The sequence below is a fragment of the Simochromis diagramma genome, unplaced genomic scaffold, assembly GCF_900408965.1.
Source record: "Simochromis diagramma unplaced genomic scaffold, fSimDia1.1 OVJJ01000635.1, whole genome shotgun sequence".
NCBI classification, from domain to species: Eukaryota; Metazoa; Chordata; class Actinopteri; order Cichliformes; family Cichlidae; genus Simochromis; species Simochromis diagramma.
The window spans coordinates 99,216-110,288 of NW_024387433.1; the positions used below are offsets into that span (position 1 = coordinate 99,216).

Genomic DNA, 11,073 nt, shown 5'->3' on the forward strand with positions numbered 1-11,073 from the left:
ACCAATCAGAAAACAGTCCAGTACATCAAGGAGAAGCTCAGTGAGAATCTGTCTGCAGAGAAAAGCATCAATCTGTTTCACTGTCTGAATGAACTGAATGATTGTTCTCTAGTGGAGGAGATCCAACAGTCCCTGAGATCAGGACGTCTCTCCACAGATGAACTGTCTCCTGCTCAGTGGTCAGCTCTGGTCTTCATCTTACTGTCATCAGAAGAAGATCTGGATGTGTTTGACCTGCAGAAATACTCTGCTTCAGAGGAGGCTCTTCTGAGGCTGCTGCCAGTGGTCAAAGCCTCCAACAAAGCTCTGTAAGTACATTTGTACTCATGTCTTTACTTTTAACATCCAACTGTGTCAGTAATTTATTTCACCAGGCTTTCTGTCTTTGTATGAATTTGTATCCTAAAGTTTTGGGATTTCTCCAATACAACTGTGACCTCTTTGATGCCTCCAGAACTCGAGACGCTGGATTCACCATAAACTCTGATCATCACTGCTGCTGTTATGTTATCAGTGTTTGTTTAAACACTTAGGCTGCATGTGCCTGATGTTGTGATACTTTATATTCACATGCATGCTCCTAGATACATTTCTACTGCAGGTCTATTTTTAGTCACAAATGTTGGTGAAACACTTGCTTTTACATGCATGGTGGGTCCTGCATTAAAGAAAGCATTTGAATTACTCAGTGAATCATGGCAGCCAGAGAAACATCCTTAGTTCCACTTTAAACTAAACTCTGCTTCGGTCTTCCACAGTGTGTTTGTTGTTTCTTTGTTGTTGTTGGCCTGCTCTCTCCTCTCACTCCAATCTGGTTGCAGCAGATGTTTGTCCCTCCCTGAACCTGCAGACTTGGGTGCAGCACCTCAGTTCATCTTCAGTCTGAAACCAGCTGTTGTAGCTATATCCCCTCAAGCACAGCTTCCCTGGTCATCTCTGCTGTGGTTGCTATAAAATGTAATCTTGATTAAAAAAACAAAGAACAAAAAAAGTAAACTAAAGTCAGACTTGATGCCATTTGTTGGCAGCATGGTGCCTGTTTGTCTTTGATGATAAACTGCAGCACAGTCTAAAGCAAACCTTCTGACTTTATTGACTTTATGCATGTATATATTCTTCCTGTTCACCTTGGACACACAACAGCTCTCTGTTTGTTGTGATTGGATCTAGAACAGCCAACATATCCTAATCTAGATGATTTTTAAGGTGGTATCTGGGAGCAAAAGTTCAAAATCAGCTTTGATGGCCTGTACTGTATGATGGCCTTCATCACACCACATTGATAGCCATGCAGGGTGGTTCACTCCTTGGGCAAGAAGACCGAGGAGTGAGCCACCCTTGGTCAAAGCTTGGCCATTCAACCTCACTGTTTTCCCCTTGTTGGTTGATGATAGTATTTTTTTTACCTGACTTATAGTCATCATTGTCTTCAAATTAACTCACACACTGCTGACTGCTGTAGCTTATGTTACGAGTTCAAAAATTGGGGATGGATACAAGAGGAAAAACCACAATAACAACACTGGTCCGGCCGGGTCAAGTCAAACGATGATTTTAATGATCACACACGTGGGAGATGGACACTGTATGCAGACAGCCTCAGATCTCATCACAAAAAACACATCTCCATAGTTTTGTGAAATCAGGGTATTAGAACGCCCCTTCATGCGTAATGACAGGTGTAATACAATCAATGTTGACAGTTTTATTTAACACAGAAAAATAACATTGTCTCCTTCCCGAGGGCAGACGCTGACTGATTCAAGCCTTTCCCCTCCATAGATCAGCCAGACATTCGCGCTGACTGTAGCTTTTAACCCTTTATTAACTTGAGCACAACTCTATAATGAGCAACAAACTGCAATATGTATGAGATGATCATGGTCACATCTGCAATGAAAGATCATATTATTATTCTGGTACCTATAAGTAAAAGATCAAACTAAAGTTCTAACAATCACTGTAATACAAAGGCTAATGTAAGGTCAAAAACTTCAATATATGTTTAATGCATAGCTGGTTATGTGATTCTAATGAACTAATAATGCCATTATTATTTCATAATAATGAAATAATAATGCCATTCATTCATTATTTCATTATTAAAATAATGAAACTCTTGACAGTGATAGGTTTGTAGCATAAACCTATTCGCTGGAACGTTAAGGACAATTTGCTACACAGCAAAAAGCAAGACACAAGGCACCAAAGTTCTCTGGTTTACTCATGCATGAGGGAGATCTGGCTGGAGCCAAGCGTCGTCCCACCACTTGACCTCCGTCAGACTCTCAGCCAGGTTCCCCACAGCACTCCTTTTATTGTGGTTACATGAATATGCATAGGGTCATTAACATATAACATCTTACATAGGTATACATGTGAACAAAGAATACTGTGTGTGTGTGTGTGTGTGTGTGTGTGTGTGTGTGTGTGTGTGTGTGTGTGTGTGTGTGTGTGTGTGTGTGTGTGTGTGTGTGTGTGTGTGTGTGTGTGTGTGTGTGTGAGGTCAAGATGTGACCCTGTGAAGACTCCCCAAAGCTGGTGCCAGGAGTCTAGCGGGTCCATCTAAACAAAAGGCTCTTACACTCAAACAGATATACGTGTGTTTGCTATACCATATATCAATAAGAAAAGATAAAACCTCTCCTAGGGGGTGTGATCTATGCCAGAACACTCTGTAGAGGAGTGAACGCACTCCCCTCTTCATTCTACACAGAGTTGTTACAGACCTCCTAGGATGAGACATTCTTTCAATCTACAATTGATTATACACCTCTAAGCATACATGGTTAAATGTTTCCTAATACAAATGACAATAATAAAATCTAAACCCATCAGACAGCATGAGCGTAATATTTACTGAACAGAGTTGTCTTCTGTAATCTTTTCAGATTCAGATTCAGAACACTGTATTTATTTTCAAGGGGCAATTAGGATACTGACCTTGCCAACCGTACATACGATACACAAACATCACATTGGGGAGACGGGTCAGGCTAGGTAGCTGGCCGGTCAGCCGCTAGAGCAGCGACCTGGAACCGAACAGCAGAAAATGCACAACATCAGGAAAGATGAGGATAAAAAAGAACTCCTCCCAGACTGAGATCCAACAGGGAGATCAGTTTGAGAACAGATAAAAAATGGCCTCAGCGCAGAGCACATGAAAACTCTTAATGCGCCATAGTAACACATGACAAGCAACAGGGATGGGTAAAAGGTGAGAGACAGCCGGTGTAGACAGCGCACCCGGGCCTGCAGCATTTGCGCTGGTCCCCTCGACCCACCGTCTGCACCGGGAGGGGATAAGCATGCTTAGGATGGGAAGGAACAGTCTAAACACCGTCTGTTATCAGGGTGAGATTTGTTATGTTCAGCTCCAGCCTTGAGACCACAGCTGGCGCCGGTATGTTAGCCGCATGAGATGATGGTGGTTTTCTTTGGTGCGAACAACTGCATGTAAATATCACAGCTGATCTAACAATCCGTCACTCGTCTCTCAATCTCCCGTTGGAGAGCCACGAGCTTCTCCGAGAGGTTATCGGTTTTGTGCTCAAAGAACAAAGTCTGAGAACTCACTACCGCCATGAGCTTCTTCAAGATCTTATCCGTGCTGCGTTCAAAGAGCCCACTTTGAGAAGTCACGACCCGTCCCATTGTTTCAGTCACAGCGGGCAGCCTTGTGGGGGTTTGAACAGCTGATTCCGCTTTCTTTAATCTTCAATAAGCCAGGGCCAAGCCAGCTCAGATCAGCAAGAACCCTTTGCTGCTGTGAATGTCCGTGCTGCTATATTTCAGGATCAGGCTCTAAATGTACAAATGGATCTGAGAAGATTTCCAATCATGTTTCTACTAGATTTACATTTTGTTTTCATGTCGTCTGACTCAGATGGTGGAGCAGGTGGAGCTTACAAGGAGTAAGTGCTGCTATAGAAGAAGAGTTGTGTTTTAATGAAGCTATTTAGTTAACCAATAATTGTATTGCATGCTGGCATTAAAAACGTTTCATTTGACTGATTTAATTGTTTGTTTGTTTTCTTCCAGACTGAGTGGCTGTAACCTCTCAGAGAGAAGCTGTGATGCTCTGTCCTCAGTTCTCAACTCCCAGTCCTCTAGTCTGAGAGAGCTGGACCTGAGGAACAATGACCTGCGGGATTCAGGGGTGAAGCTTCTGTCTGCTGCACTGCAGAGTCCACATTGTACACTGGAAACTCTCAGGTCAGGATCCAAACATATCATTAAATGATATTATTGTACAAACAACCAAGCTTTATAGATTTGGCAGGTGAACTTTTCTTTATCTTTGGATTGCTTAGGAGATTCTTAATTACTGTCTGAAGATTTTTTTACAGTCACATATTTTGTTTTAATGGTCAAACAGAATTATTGTTCAGTTCAATGAGCAGGTAGCTGTGAGATTCATAATAATGAGGTATATTTGTATTAAAGATGACTAAACTTGAACAGTAGCTGTGAGTTACTTTGTTTACTCATGTGTGCTGATGTTGTGAGTAATTTAAAGCTGAAGTAAACTTGTATTGAGTTTAATAGAGTTTCTGAAGTAAGTGTACTTGGAGACATTTATGTGTTTACTAAAGTCCCGGAGCAGGAGGCTGTGTGTAGCATAGAGGAACCCAGACCTCAGCTTTGTCTCCTGGTTTCTGTTGCTGCTGTTACAGTTTCCCCTCATCGTTCCTTCAACAGTCTCCTCACTGTAACAAATCAAAGTGTTACTGTATAGATTCACGTCTGAATGTTGCCATGTGCTATTAAAGCTGAAAGCGATGTTTCATACACCCACGTGGTTCAGTCACACAGTAACTGATGGTAAATAATGTTTGTGTTGAGCACATCGTACAGGTCAGCTGCTCCACACAGATCTCAGGTTTACATGCTGGAACAGTTTGTGATCATGAAGGATAAACCTCACTTCCTCTTTGTTTCATACAGATGTGACATGAACAATAACACATTCATGAAATCCTTTTAGGAACACAAACACTATTGTAGCTGGAGAATATTTGAATGTAGGACAATGTAGGGGATCATAAACGACAGTAATAACTACCCACCACCTCACCATTTGGGTTGGTAGCTGCATGTTGACGGACAAAGTGTGGACTTTATACAAGTTTTTAAGTTGTGTTGATCGGCCACGTAAAACCAGAGTTATGATAAAATATCTGCAATGTTTGGTTTTCTTCCTGAATAGTATTGTTGTTTATAGCAATGATAGTATTCAGTATTTATTGCAACAAACTTTGTTTTTTGCAAAACTCAGTTACTTTTTTGAAGAAGTAACTATATAATTAATTGCCCAACATTGGTCATTATTTACAGTATATATCCTGTATTTTGCAGACAGAGTTACAGACTCTCTCCCAGACCACAGACTCATAATACAAGTCAGAGTTTTATGAAAATAGAAAAAATAAAGTTGTTTTTTCAAAATTGGTGTTCAAGTTATTTTTACTTCCAATAGTGTTAACATGCTACAGGTCATGAACAAGGTTGTTTTTAATTTTCATTGTAAGTGGGCTAAAGCAGTTAATTAAAAGTAGTCTAACATAAATGTAAATGCTGTAATTTGATTACTTTAATAAACCATGTAACTTGGATGGATAAGATGCTGGCGTGACCACAGTGCACACGTCTGCTGTTGCTCACAGTGGTCCAAGGGACGCTCAGGGAGTTTGTGTGTTCGCTCAGACACATGAAACATTAGAGGGAACATTGGCGGTGACTGGCAGGGAAAAGGGGAATGATAAGACTTACTGTAAATATAATTATGTATGTATTGAAAAAGGAACAACTAAAATGTTCCAGCTGAAAAAATGAAATCAGTTTCAGTTTATGAGCTCTGTTTGTTTTCTTTACAGTTCCAACCTTTTATTTTGAAATGAGCTGCTCGTTCCTGTTTAGAGTTGATGAGCTGATGTGGGTGAGAGGACTCAGGCAGCCTGACAGAGTTGATGTCCAGGGGCCTGTTCTTCGTACCTCGCTAAGTAAGTTAGCTGGATTAGATTGTTGACGATTTCGCGTGATCTTGGATCGTTCGGTTCCCCGAAGCTCATCCGGGACTTGCTGTCATAGCAACAGAGCCGTAAGCGTAAACCTGCTCGGGAGTAGGCTTACTTTATGTAAACAGGATTAGATCGCGGCCACGCAGGTATGTCCGCTTCATTTATACGAAAGCAACAGCGATATTCCACCACTGTTACACCATAAATAAATAACATCAATGTAACCAAAGATAATGCAGCACTCGATCCTTTTATTGATTCCACACAGATGCATACAGGTCATTTCCTAAAAAAGGGAAATGTACTATTAACATTCTATTACATGTATGTGATTATTACAGATGTAATTCATATTTCAGAGTAGTAATTGTAAATTACTTCGTGTAATCAAGATGAGAGACCACGGCTATAAAAGCGAAGGTGGATTTGGGAAGCCTGTCGCAGCCATGTCCTGTCCGTATACGCGAGCCACCCATTGCGGAAGGTGCAAGATTGATAAGGAGAGTCCTCAGAATCCAGCGTATATTGCGGGACAGACAGGATCCTTTAGCTGAGCGCGACAGTGTGCTCATAGAGAGATATCGATATTCCCGTGAGGGTATTATTTACTTAACCAACTTGTTGACGAAGGGGTGCAGGACCACCACCTGTCTTTTTTTGCTCTGCCCTTTTCTTGGTTGCTGTTATGAACAAACAAAGAGATTATTACTGGGTCTCTTTTCAAGAGACTAAAAGCAATATAAGTGATAAATATTACTATTCTGTAGAATATTCTTATATTTCACTTTTACTTGTTCCCATGTTCTAGTGGGTCCTGTTGTGGCTCTAATGTGAAAGATGATATAATGTAATATAATATTGGATAATATAGTGTAATATAATAAATCTATAAATAAATAATAAAGTGACTGAATAGTGGTATTGTCATGCGCTTTGGGTGCCTTGAAAAGCGCTATATAAATCCACTCCATTATTATTATTATTATTAAATTACTTACGAGTTTACTTTGTCAGCAAGTTTCTGCCAGCCCTCTCTCCTTGCTTTTGCAGCCTTTGCAGTGTTCCCTTGCGTTCTGATTAAACTCTGAAACTCCTGAAATCCCTCACTCAAGAGTTCTTGCTCTACTGCCGGAAAATACCGAGCGCGCCCCTTCGACATTTTCACCGACCAATCAGAAGGTTGCCGATCAATGTTTCTACTATCGATGCGTAGCCCCTTTTACGACACCCAGTGATCTCACATTACTGCGTCCAGCTGTACTAATCGTCAACGGCAGGTGTGTTCAGGGAACCGGATTAGCGAGCTCACGGTTAGCGCGATGATTTGGTCTTGGATGTGTCATTTGATCTTGGATGTAGTGAGCGACGTACGAAGAACGGGCCCCAGGTCTTCCCTGCTTGTCCTGATATACATAAACATGAGTATCCTTGCAGGTCAGATCTCATCAGTCACACCTGTTAGTGCAGCTCTCCTCTAGATTGTAGTGCTTGTTAAACTAGGATGATTTTAGGAGCCTGGACCGCAGATCTAAGGGAAGATATGACTTGGAAAGACTAAACCAACCTATTAGAGGTGTTCGCACTAACATAGATAAATACTCAGATTTACACCTTTATTGTCTCACAAAGGGTTAAAAAGTGAATGTACACAGAGAGGTTGGTGGTGAGACGGGCACTTCCAGCACTGTAGATGTGTTCCAGCTCAGTGTTCATGGAAATAATCCGGAGAGCAGGATTCCTTGATGAATGTTACATCTTCTTAAAGTTATAATCCACAGGGAAAACTGTGAAACTGTCGATCTGATATCTACTCAACCAATCAGGTGTTTACATGCCCTTCACTGATCTCCAGCCCCACCTTATTATCAGTTTCTCTCTCTTTTACATCTGAATTAATATTCACTTCACATTACAGTCAGTTCAGATTTCATTAGCACGTTCACTTTAGCATAATCCATTTTAATCCAAACACCTTTCTCTTTAAACTCTGTTTGTCAGTCACAGTATATCCAGTACAATCCTCTTTTTCACTGCGTCACACACATTCAGAGATCAGAGTGTCCTGTTTGTGCTCTCATTCACTCACACTCACTCTCATATGGCTGAAGTCTGTTTGTACACAGGCTAATCTGGGACTCTCCACCATTTGACCCTAGAAATAAAGAAGCTTCTTGGATGAGAGGTGAAAGGCGAAACTTCTTCAAAAAACTTAAAGAACTCCAGATGCCTTTTTTTCTAAGCTCTTTAGATGACTGCGAACCTTCACAAACACCTCATCAGTGGAACTCTCAGAGCTACCAGCCCTTTGCTACAATCACAAAGCTCTTCATTGAAATCAATGATATCAAAGCTGGAATTAAATGAGTCCAAGTCTTCTGCTGATTCAGCATCACATTCATCTTTGCTCCTTGTTCTGCATCCCCACCATGGACTTCATTCCTTTCCAAGCCAGCCTTGAGTGTCCTTTATTCAGCTCATCCTCTGCTTTACTTTTACACCTGATTTTAGCTGCTTTTCTTCTCTCCCTCATAACAAGACAGCTTCTTCTGCCTGAGAACATGTTGGAGTGATTTACTAATCCAGGGCTGATTTTTGGGGAAAATAGTTCCCGTTTCCAAAGTAATCCCCATTTTTCCCAGAATGAAATGTAAGTAGAAATAAATGATCTAAGTGAGAACATGAGCCTTTAAAAAGGCTCTTCTGAGGCTGCTGCCAGTGGTCAAAGCCTCCAACAAAGCTCTGTAAGTACATATGTTATCATAGCTTTAGCTTTTAAATTTTTATTCTAGTTAACACAGATCAGGTGGAACAACTCAAATAAAATATCAAAAATATTAAGTGGTCATCGGTACTCAGTTTGTTCATTACTGAATACAATGGAGCACAAATTGTCCATGTTTCTGAAATATTTCTGGGTGTAACTGTCACCAAATTGCAATTTAGACCTGGCCTGTGGTTGTTATCTAAGTGATAATCATCAATTCTACTAAAACAAATACAAAATAAAGAAATTTGACACATTCTGTTGATATCAAAAGCACACTGAACAATTCAGTGTTGTTTTACTGCTGTTCTCTCTTCACTTCTTCTCCTCTGATTCTCTCCACATGTTGCTCTGCAGCAGTGCTCAGTTTCCTGACAAAACAAGATGAAATATTGCTAAATATAATAGTATCTCATTACACTTCAACATAAGTGTTTTATTTTTGTAATTGTTTATCTGTTATTTTTCAGACTGATTCACTGTGACCTGTCAGAGAGAAGCTGTGAAGCTCTGGCCTCAGGTCTCAGCTCTCAGACCTCTAATCTGAGACAGCTGGACCTGAGTAACATTAACCTGAAGGATTCAGGCGTGAAGCTTCTGTCTGAAGGACTGAAGAGTCCACGCTGTACACTGGAAATTCTCAGGTGAGATCAAGCATTTTTCTTTCATCAACTGACAGAATTAGCAGATTAATAATAAGGCAGTCCTCTAATAAGAGGAGAAGTGGAGATGTTTTGAAAGGCAACGTACTCTTATGTTAACAAGACAGGAAGTAGTTCCTGGGAACTGCTTCCTTTGTTATTGTCTAAGTAGAAACATGATGGTGAAACAGTGATGAGTTTGCAGAGGTGGATCCACAGCACACAACACAACAATGCTGTTGCGTGCTGAAAGCAGACTTCTCACAGATTCTGGGGCTGCAGGTTTCATCACTGTCCAACCAAAATTCACTGAAGCAGCAGTAAATGAACGTCCAAAACTACACTTCATGTTTAAAAAACAGATGATGAGGGGGATTTGTGTTTACATCTTTTTTGTGTAATCTGTTCACCTGCTGTTTCAGCTGTTTAGTGGTTGTTGAGATGGTTTTGTGAACTTTTAGCTGAGATTCTGACGTTTCTGTAGATACAACACATGTCTAATTACTTTGTATAGCATGAATGGCCATAACGAGGTTTTTAACAGTAAGAAAAGTTGTAAAACGTAAGAAAATATAGTTAAAAGTCCAAAACCTTCTACGTCTGGTGGCTTGTGGTAAGGAGCAGATCAAACGAGTAAAGAATTACGTTATAATTATAAATGGCTTCAACAGCACATTCAGGTCTGTCAGACTCATTCAGACACTGAGCCGTGGCTCTGTGCTACATGCACATATTTCTGCATCTCTGCCATTCAGATACACTTTATATATAGTTTATTTTATGTAGTATTCAATACTGAACTGTACATTTAGTCTTTATAAAGGCAGCAAGTTTTATTCAGTGTTTTCATAAAAGCCTTATTTTTATTCATTTACTGCTATTAGGAAGAACACGTGAGGTTTAAGACCTGGACCAGTTTGAAACATTTTGTCCTCCACTATGGAAAATGGGTGGAAATAAAAATGGGTCTCACTTTAGCCAGCTCCTAATTTTATCAGTTCTACTCTCAGCGTCTCCTGTATATCTCCTGTATAAATGTTGCACTCAGCTTTGTGGTCTCCAATATCACTGAAATGTAGCCAGATGCTGCTCATTTTGCCTTTTCAAATCAAATCAAATCAAATCACTTTTATTGTCACATCACATGTGCAGGCACACTGGCACAGCACATGCGAGTGAAATTCTTGTGTGCGAGCCCCACAAGCAACAGAGATGTGCAAAACACAACAACACAAACGAGCAAAATACAAGAATGGCCAACCTGAAACTAATAAATATATGTACAATATATAATAGTGTATGCATTTCTGGATGTGTATACTAAATGTTTTTCTACGTGTGTGTGTGTGTGTGTGTGTGTGTATACACATTTTTACAAATTAAATAGTAAAAAATAATAAAATAAAATATATAAAAATATACAGAGTTGAGACATGTGCCAAACAGCGGCATTACTGTACAGTATGTAGTGCATAATGTTGAAGTTCCAGTAGTGAAGCTGAGGTGTCTATGAAGTGTTCAGCAGTCTGATGGCCTGATGGAAAAAGCTGTCTCTCAGTCTGCTGGTACGGGACCGGATGCTGCAGAACCTCCTTCCTGATGGAAGCAGTCTGAACAGTTTATGGCTGGGGTGAATGAGTCCTTGATG

General features: G+C 40.4%; 1 long non-coding RNA gene across 1 annotated transcript; it reads left to right on the plus strand.

Annotated features, from left to right (window-relative positions):
• The first annotated feature begins 292 nt into the window (after positions 1 to 292).
• Positions 293 to 9,777, plus strand: LOC120722422. Its single transcript, XR_005693448.1, has 3 exons — positions 293 to 308; positions 4,042 to 4,215; positions 9,255 to 9,777. It is a non-coding gene; the product is annotated as an uncharacterized LOC120722422 (long non-coding RNA).
• The last annotated feature ends 1,296 nt before the right edge of the window (positions 9,778 to 11,073 follow it).